The 9,739-nt window shown below is 35.0% G+C and overlaps 1 pseudogene; it reads right to left on the bottom strand.

Moving 5' to 3' along the window:
- Positions 1 to 6,583: 6,583 nt before the first annotated feature.
- On the bottom strand, positions 6,584 to 9,411 carry LOC131543377 (carbonic anhydrase 4-like; annotated as a pseudogene).
- Between the last annotated feature and the right edge of the window lie 328 nt (positions 9,412 to 9,739).

A 9,739-nucleotide genomic window follows, 5' to 3' on the forward strand; every position in this document is an offset into this window, starting at 1 on the left:
GTATGGCGCTAATTTATAATCAGATTTTATTCTGTGGAAGTAAGTTAATTACTTTACTTGAGTTACTTTTGCTGCCAATCATGAATGTATTCTTCCTGGGTTATTTTTCTGTTTCTTTAATTTTGAATACTTTAACTGAATTGTTGAATTGAGTTGATGTTTTTCCACTAAATAGTGAAGGGTCACTCTCTGGGTGTTTGTGCCGATAAGTGAAAGCACTGTGGTGGTGGGTCATTCCTGTTACACAGTGACTTTTCTGTCTCTATGATTTACTTACTCATATTTTCTCTAAAATAGCCACATATTAATAAGAATTTGCTTAAATTATACATATTAGGTCTACTTTATCACTTAAACAGAGATAACAGACATAAAAATATTATTTTGTTTTTTACACACCTTTTATTGATGCATGTGTTCAGTTTTATCATGTCCTCAGTGCAAAGTAATCAAATTCCACTAGAAATATAAACCATGAAATGATAAAAATCTCAAAATAGTTTTAAATTATGTTATGGACTAGGCTAAACTTCATCTAATCATACATATAAATTATGTGAAACTATTTTCATTTTTTTTTTACAATTTTCTTCATTTACCGTGTCCCTAAAGTCATCTTCCACCCTGTTAGTATGTACTCCTCGCCTTCCAAAATAGACTACAATTCCACTGAGATCATTTTCAGGAAGTGATATTGTTTATTTTTTCCGCTGGAATTCAACTGTAAAATGGAGGCAAGTGTCAACTCTCACTCCTACTTGTTTTAAAGTTTTTGAAATGTTCTCCTGCTTGTCACACTCTTAAAGTTCCTCCCTGTTAGGCTATATTATGGAGAATGTTTGTCTGATTAAAAAACATATCTGACGCAGTTATAAAAGTTATATTCATCTGTAGAAGGTTTGAGAGTTACTGTTAATCACTCAAAAAACTACAGCTATAATTTAGCTCAACATTTTTCATCCTGTTAGATTCCACCCTGTTAGGTCTATAAACAGGGTGGAATGTGAAACTAACAGGGTGGCAATTCTAATAGAATAAATAGTATTTATTGTATACTGCAAGTTAATCTACCCCATAAAACTTTTGAGTGGTAATGTACATGAATACAATTGTATATAAGTACACTACCGCTGAAATGTTTTAGATCAATAAGAATTTTAATGTTTTTAAAAGAAGTCTCTTCTGCTCACCAAGGCTTCATTTATTTGATCAAAAATACAGCAAAAACAGCAATATTGTGAAATATTTTTACTGTTTACAATAACTGTTTTCTATTTGAATACATTTTAAAATGCAAATTATTTCTGTGTTGGCAAACCTCAATTTTCAGCATCATTACTACAGTCTTCAGTGTTACATGACACATCAAACAGTTTTTTTTTTCAGGATTATTTGATTATTTGAAAACAAAAGCATTTATCTGAAATAGAAAGCTTTTGCAACATTATAAATGTCTATACTGTCACTTTTGATCACTTTAATGCATCCTTGCTGAATAAAAGTATTAATTTATTTCCAAAAAAAAAAAAAAAGAAAGAAGGAAATTCTTACTGACCCCAAAAGCTTTCTATTTCAGATAAATGCTGGTCTTTTGAACTTTATATTCATCAAATAGTCCTGTATATATATATATATATATATATATATATATATATATGTATGTATTTTTTTTTACAAAACTGTTTTCAACATTGATAATAATAATAATAATAATAATACATGTTTCTTGAGCAGCAAATCAGTATATTAGAATGATTTCTGAAGGATCATGTGACACTGAAGACTGGAGTAATGATGCTGAAAATTAACTGTATTTTAAAATGTATTCAAATAGAAAAGAGTTATTTTAAATTGTAAAAATGTTTCACAATGTTACTGTTTTTGCTGTATTTTGATCAAATAAACGAAGCCTTGGTGAGCAGAAGAGACTTCTTCAGCCGGTTTTAAAGGGTTAAAACATTAAAAATCTTACTGATCTAAAACTTTTGAGTGGTAGTGTATATATATATATATATATATATATATATATAAGTATTATAAAATGCTGTGAAGAACCAGTAAGCTCCCAGGTCTCTTTCAGAGAACCCGAGCTTGGAGAAAAAAAATACCAACCAACTAGGGTGAGCAGAAATATAAAAATATTTAATCCTGCTTTGTTGGGTATCCTCATAAGCACAGTCTAAAATGAGTTAGATAACATCTTAAGTTAACTTAAAGGGTTGTGAGAAAATGAGATGTGCATCAGAGCAACAAAGGTATCAAATCAAAGAACAAAGGTAACAGCAATAATTGTAGCTATATGGACTAGTCTATATTTAATTCATAATGTATGCAGTTAAAACTATAAAGTGTTTGATAACTTTATTTCTGTATATTACCTACAAACAAAGTTGGTCTTTAAAGTTTTTTTTTTTTAAATCTAGTTCATATGCTTAGATGGTTCTTTGCATTATACTTTTTCTGGAAATCTGAATTTCATTTTTGCATTGTTTTGAAACAATATTATGTAGGTGCAGTTCCACACATTACGAATGGCAAACCACGCAGGACAATGACGAAAAGCTCATTTGCTGTTCCACCCTGTTATGCTCCGTTCCACCCTGTTAGACAAGTAATTTTAAATAAAAATTTGAAAGCAACATTAAATGTTTGGCATACCTTTGACTTATTTTGTGAGGTGAAGAGCATTACCAGCATATATATGTTTTTCAGCAAAATTTGTATAATATTTACCATCCTGTTGGCAACAACGGTCACAAAAAGTACCTGTTCTTAATAATCAAGACATATTTTATTCATTAATATTTGTTTTGTTTTTGTTTCAAGAATAAAAAATGCCATTATGGCATAAGGGACATATACTATCTTATTATTGATCATTATTGTTTAACATTTACATTATTACAATTTTGTGATAACTATGTATATGTCCCTAACAGGGTGGAATACATTCACAGCGAGTGTCTGAACAATATACCCATAATTATTATTTTTTTAAGTCACTGAGCTCGACCAGTATGTGTTCCATATAGTTAAACATGTCACTATTTTGGTAGAATGCTAAAAACATGAAAACATGTAACTTTTTTCCAAAAATGATGAAGCCAAAATGTTACCGGATGCGAGGAATGACCCTGGTAGCTATCTGTTGGCGTCTGAAAGATGGATCCAGAACTTCGCTGCTCTCTTCTGGATCTCAGAGAGCAGAGGGAATCTGCCCAGTTCTGCCCTGCAGCCAAGATTCGGGCATTTCTCTGAATTCCCAGGATGTTTTTGCAGAATTCAAGGTGGAAAATTTCAACAGGGTTTTTGTCCCATGATTCATAGTTTAATTTAAATTTGGGGCACCATATTTCACAGCCATAGAGAAGAATGGGTTTGATGATTCTATCGAAGATATTCAGCCACAGTTTAATGGGTGGGTTGAATTTGAACAGGGGTCGTCTTATACTGTAAAAGCCCTGCGTGCCTTATCCGTCAGATCTTTGATTGCAGTATTGAGCTGTCCAGAGGCTGAGATCGTCAGACCCAAATAATTATAACAGGTGACGTGATTAAGAATTGTTCCACCAATTGTGAACTCATATTTTTTTCGTCAGCAAGATGAGGCTTTTTCTGAAAGATCATGATTTTTATTGGTAAGGCCCAATCTTTACTGTACTTTTCCAGAATGGAGAGGCTTTGGTGCAGCCCCTCTTCATGAGGAGACAAGAGCAGAAGATCGTCTGCATACAGGAGGCATTTAATTTCTCTGCCCTCGAGGGTCAGACCAGGACCAGAGGACTTATCAAGTGCTGATGCCAGTTCATTAATATAGATATTAAATAGAGTCGGGCTGAGGCTGCAGCCTTGACGGACTCCTTTCGTTTGACTGAAGTAATCCGTTCGTTTGTCGTTGATTTTGACACAGCATTTGTTCAGAATAGTTTTCCGAGGTTACTGCTGACTGTGATGCCTCTATAATTGTTTGGGTCGTACTTCTCACCTTGTTTAAAAATAGGAGTTATTAGATTTTCTTTCCAGACTTCAGGAAAGTGTCCTGATTTTAGTAAGAGATTGAATAATTTCAGAATAGCATCTTTCAATTTGGAGCTGCTGTGTTTCAGCATCTCGTTAGATATTCCATCCAAGCCACAGGATTTTTAATTTTTAGGGATTTCATTTTGCCTATTAGTTCATTTAATGATATGGGTTTGTCTAAATGGTTTAGCTGCTCTTTAATAGTGAATTCTAGGTCGTGTAGTTCAGAGGTCAGATGTTTTTGGGTAAGGGTAGGTTCATTTTGTGAATAGAGTTTTCCGAAATGTTCAGTCCAGATGTTTGGGTCGTGGATGGGAATGTGTTCACCGCTTTCAGCAAGAATAAAGTTATTCTGTTGCTCTGTTAAGACAAGTGTGTTTATTAGAAATCATTACACGTCTAAAATCAAGTCCCACAGAATCGCTACATTTTGAAGCGCTTCAAACCCAAAAACTGAACCCTGAAAACCGTCTGTTTCCTGGCCGTCGGGTGCGGGCCGTGATCCCAGCTGGTGTGGTGATGAGGATCTCTGAGTTACATTCAACATATGATTAAAGCCCAACAGCAGCACTTACAGTGAGCAGAGTTCAGCTACAAACTCACTGATATTATTTGATCAATTATTTCAAAGCAACTTGTATCACAGGGTATGTTGATAATTGTGGTTTATTGGGTATTTCACATGAATGTGTCTGTTGTGGTAATGCTAACATACACTCTTCACCTCTGTTGCCACGATTAAAAATAAAATAAGTTGTCCTAGTCATCAAAAATAAATAAATTATATAACAGATTTTTACACGAATGACTGAAAGGAAGCACAAATTATCCACCTGAAATGGACACATTGCTAAAGTTTTTCTTCCAAGATTGACCGAATCACCCTCCATTAGGCCTGATTCAGAAATCTCTATAACAGAGGAGACATTAAAATATACTTACTATTCCCATCTCTGCACTCAGATTACAGTTTGTCTTCTATAGCAGCTGATCAGAAAAACAAATGTTAATATTCCACACACACACAAGCAAATGATGATTGATTTGTTTATTTTTTTAAGGACAGTACGCTGAGAACAATGTACATGGCCGGTAATATAGTTAACCTTCCGATCAGCAGTTTCAGATACTGTATGCTCTCTTATAAGAAACCCTTTTCACAATTTGATCTTTGTTCTTATCTGTAGTGATAAATATATATTAGAAAATAAAGGCAATAAGATTGTCAAGCTTGATAAATATAAACACCAATCGGCGAACACTACCACAGTTGGGTGATCAGCTCAAGACAAAGTAATCGTATGTTTATAATCATGGCTTTTCAAAGATCATTAACCTCATTACAATGAAACCAAATTGTTCAGGAAATCAGAAATAAACAACTTCATTTTGCAAATAAAAGTACGTTAATACATGTTATGACTTTTTTTTACCTTTCTTCTGCCATTGCATCAAAAACACGACTGGCACAGACACAATATTAATTAAATAGAAATCTTATCTGAAGTCAGTCACAGTGAGGTTCCAAAGTTTGGTTATACACGCTTGCAGAAGCTGCTAAAAATAGCATACTGCTATATTTTGTAATTAATTTTAGTTCACCCAAAACAATTTGAATTCTGTCATCACTCACCCTTAAGATGATCCAAACCATTTTGTTAATCTTCGAGAGAAAAGCATAGATATTTTGATTAAATCTGAGATATTTGTGTCCCTCTGATGAAAGAAGGTTCACCAAAGATGTTCACATTTCAAACAAAAAATCTATATGAATTGTGTGGTTTCCTCCAAGTGCTCCAAAAATTTTTTAAATTTAGACTTATTCACATGCACATCATATTTGATTTCTGAAGCTCCCGATGCGAGCTCATACGAACCAATCAGAGCAAGTTTTTCATTTTTTTTTTTTAAATTGAAACTTCAGATTGCCATGTCCTTAACTAGACGAAAAAAACCTTAGTGTTCAAGTGTTTCATTTTTTTTTTTAATTTTAATTATTTTTAAGTTAATTCCAAAACTCACTGTAGTTTCTACATTAAGCCCATGGGAAACCCTGGTTTAACATTTAATGTATTGCCTGTTAAAACACTTAGACATTTAAGACAAGTTAGACAAAATAAGAGCAGTCAGAAATCTTAAAATCACTAATCCAAATTATATTACAAACTATATGTAATGGACTACAATTTGTATAATCTACCCAGCTCGGATTAGGACAATGTTTATTGGCATCAGTGTAGAAGTGCAAATATATCCTCATCTTTTACATGTCATTTAGAGACAGATAAAAGTAATCATTTGGCGCACCTGATGTGAAATAAGGACACATTTTCTACAGATTGTTTGAATAAACTTTAATGAATTCTTAAGCTTAAAACACTTCAACAGGGGAAAAAGACTGGTTGAATTTGTCAAAATGCCTCAGGAATCAAACATTCACACAAGCAGACAAGGACACAAACCTTGTGCGGACTCGTTAAAACCAACCTTAACTTTACAGTGACACCTACAAGTCTGACAAGCCACAATCCCAGTGAGATACAAGCATTAGATACAGTTTCACTTTTAAGAGGCAAAGGGATGATTTTTTCTAAAAGCAAATAGTTGAACCGGTGACATGTCCTCCGTCCTCAGCATGTTGCCTTCATTTATTCACAAGAAACATTCCACTTCTGCACAAGTGGACACTATAGTCTTGTTACAATAAGTGCATTTATGTAAAAGCCACAAGCAGCTAATATTTCTATAAAACACCCAGCACTACAACCAAATAAAGCCTTTAGTGCACAACCTGGAAGGCAGTTTCATATTAAACAGATGCAGGAAACAAGCGGAGAACGAGGAATCTAGCAACACAGTTACAAATTGACATTAGCGATTACTTTACATTGCTGATGCTTTTTTTTTTTTTTAACTAACATTAAAGGGAATATTTTAGTCACATAAAGCCATCTTAATCTCAGTATTTTGTGAAGCAGCTTACGAAGGTAGGATGCAGTACAGGAGCACGACACTCAGAAGAGGAAAACTGAGAGCCAGGGATGGGTTTGTTGCCGTTGACGTCAGCTTTGTAAGACTAGTTTTGATAACCGATGTTGGCGTTATAAGGCCAGTAGTTGGGTTTCCTACAAGACCGGTAGTTTTGGTACCTGATGTTGGCTTTATGAGGCCAGTAGTTTTGGGACCGCTACCTGTGACGTCACAATCCTGCCATAGATGGGCTGAACAGCCCTGAATGTGTTGGTCATTAGGGGAGAGTTGGTGGTCTGGTTGATGTAGACAGTCGTACTGAAGAGGTCAATCTATTTGGAGAAATCAAAATAATCTGAACCAGAGAGACAATTTGATCCTTTCCTCCAAATGGATAGAGGAAAAAAAAAAAAAAAAAAAAACAAGACTTGGGAACTATTTACATCAGTTCTCATTTTCAAGACGGTGTTCAAATGGCTTACAATCAGCATAAGTCGGTTAATTGTGAATTGCATTTTTACGAAAAATAAAAAACCCTCAGTTAAAACAGGTCTAGCTGTATTTCAAGCAATATTCACTTGGTTAAATATTAAAAACCTGGTTATTGTGCACTTAAATCAGTTTTATTGAAATCTTATGCATGACTGATGCGTCACATTAGGCCTAAATATTTGTGTATAGAGTCTAGACTTACCAAATCTTGGCTGACTTTAACAGGGTCTTTAAAGATGGTCCAAATCACACCTTCGTCACAATTTGGTGTAGTCAAAGAGCCAAGATAACGGTAATACTTAGTCCTGTCCACTCCAGGAAGCAGATCATCCATGGTGAGCTTGTCAGAAACGTGCGTTTATCACCTGAAATAAATTTAAATGTGAACTTCTGTACATTACCAGCATACAGAACCACTTCTTTACTAATACTGTAGGAAAGGGCCCAAACCTGCACTCGCAATTTGTGCTAGATATGACGTTAAGGTCTTCCAGCTCTCTGGTTTCCCGGTGTCATTAGAGGCCTGTGGGCGATTACAATTAAAATGTCAATTGAACAATTTCTCCAAATATCAGAGACGAAAAGGTGACATACCTCAATGAAGATCCCAAGAACTGACAATACTGGATCACTGCCGTTACCAGCCTCATTCAAGATATGCAACTGAGACACACAAAACCCTTTTAGAAGACCAGTATAAAACAAAAGCTTTCAGTTGTAGTTACATTGTTTTCAAACCTCCATGGGGTATCGTTTGCCATTCACAGCATGTTCAGACCCAGGTGTGGCACTGCCATTACCCCAGTGAAGATGAAACTGTGTGCTGTTAAACAAGCCTGGCAGATCACCTCCTTCCACATACATTTTCTGGTCACCAAATGTAACTTTAACTGAAGAGTGAAACCACAACAGATTAAACATTCTGTTCCCAGTCAATAATTCTTACACAAAAGCTGAAACAGAAACATTACACTACTCACTTGTCCTGCCAGTGTTTTCAATCTCAGTTAAGGTTGCGGTCATTGTAGCCAGTGAAGGTGAAAGCAGTCAGATTAGTATTAGCCTGCACATCGGCGGTTACAATGTCTATCGGAGACTGTTGAGTGCCATCACAGTCTTTCTCTGCGATTATGGACCAAACGGCATCACCTGAGATGCAAGGGAAAAAGACACCTTAAAACATCCCCACCTGGTAATTAGCAGCAAATCATGTATAATCCCTGGTTTTGAAACAGCTGAGAAGCACACATTTTATTTTATTATTTTTTTTATATAGAAAGCTTACAACAAAAAAAGGGAGAAAAACACTTACTACATGAAGGCCTATGATAGCACCAAGCTAAGAAGCAGCACATGAAAAGGGAGAGTAATGTTTGAAATATCAATACACGATGCAACATTAGTCACAGAAATGACAAAGTAATCAAATGACAAACACTTACACACAGGTGTTGGTGTACTGCACACGTCATGCAACAGACAAACAGCAAGGCAGGCTATGAAAGCATTCATCTGAAAAAAAATAAAGTAAAAAATAAAAACAGCAGCAAAAGTTATGCAAGCACTCTGCCCAGTAATGTAATTATCTGGCAGATCCATTCAAAGTGTTTAAAAATGCGTAGCTCCTTCAAAGAGTTTAATAACATTTAAATATAAACGCATTAAAAGCAGCTAAAGTAATTTTATACACATTTTGTGATTCACTTCTCAGGTTTTAGTGCAAAGACAAACTGCTATCTTACCATTTTGGACAACTTAAACTCTTTCAGTCCTTAACTACTACGCTTAACTCTGTCTCTTATTTTATTTTAACTTTTAATTGCAAGCCAAACTTGGCTCCTGTATTAAATCTGCAAAACCCTGTTTAAAAACCGCTGTGTTTGAAGACTTTATACTCAAAGGGTTTCAACGTCCTGAAATGTGCAAAGACATGATTAGTCAGGCATCAACATGAGCTCATTGAGGCAGGTGGCACCTAAAGTGTGTTAAGTGATTAGGCCAATTTGGTTCAGGTGTTTGATGAAAATTTAGGTTGACGGCAATCAAACTCCATCCCCAATCAGGTAGTTTGATGGCCAGTTCATAACCCAGGATCCATGTTCAGTTGGTTTCTTATATTCATGTCAGATGTAACTTGAGCAATTTATTAAGGAAAGAAATGTTGTGGACAGCCAGTGTTGTCTACATTACCCAGTCATCATATCAGAGTAAAAGTAAAGATACCTTTAGTGATACCGACTCAAATAAAGTTAGAGTA

Source organism: Onychostoma macrolepis, chromosome 07, assembly GCF_012432095.1.
Source record: "Onychostoma macrolepis isolate SWU-2019 chromosome 07, ASM1243209v1, whole genome shotgun sequence".
NCBI classification, from domain to species: Eukaryota; Metazoa; Chordata; class Actinopteri; order Cypriniformes; family Cyprinidae; genus Onychostoma; species Onychostoma macrolepis.